Consider the following 796-nt stretch of genomic DNA (forward strand, 5'->3'; position numbering starts at 1 on the left):
TTTGAGAACATTGCAAGAACAGATTTGCTGCACTGAATACTAATGACAGAAGACTTGATGAGCTGTAGGAGGATATCAAGAACATCACTCATGGAAAAAGTAAACAGTCATGACAAATATGGGAAAAAAGAAGAGATCAAAGTAGATTTCATCGGAGATTCTGCAACTTGCTCTTAATTGTAGAGTAGATAAGGCAAATGGAAGGAATGATGAAGTCAAAGAGCTTCACAGAACACTTCAAAGGTCATGAGAGGACAAAATAAAATAGTATAATGAAATGTACAAAGATCTACAGTTAGAAAATCAAAAAGGAAGAACACATTCAGTATATCTTCAACTGGAAGAACTCAACAAAGAATTCAAGCCTCGAGTTGTAATATCGAAAGCGTCCATGGAGAAAATATGGAATGATGCAGAAAAGTTAAAAGAAGAAGAAAAGAATACACAGAATCACTGTGCCAAAAAAAAAAAAGCCTAGTCAACATTCCACCATTTGGGGAGGTACCATATGAGCGAGAATCAATAATGCTGAAGGAAGATGTTCAAGCTGCACTGAAAGCATTAACCCAAAAGAGGCTTCTGGGAAGTGATGGAATACCAATTGAAATGTTTCTCAAAAAGCTAATGAAACATTGGAAGCACTAACTTTGTATCCCAGGAAACTTGGAGGAGAGCTACCTGGCCAACTGACTTGAAAAGATTCATATTTGTACATATTCCAAAGAAAGGGACACAACACAACGCTCCAATTATAAAACCATGTCATTGATAGTACATGCAAGTGAAATTCTGCTGA

The sequence above is a fragment of the Echinops telfairi genome, unplaced genomic scaffold (genome assembly GCF_000313985.2).
Source record: "Echinops telfairi isolate 266 unplaced genomic scaffold, ASM31398v2 ScPeMD7_7468;HRSCAF=8506_0, whole genome shotgun sequence".
NCBI lineage: Eukaryota > Metazoa > Chordata > Mammalia > Afrosoricida > Tenrecidae > Echinops > Echinops telfairi.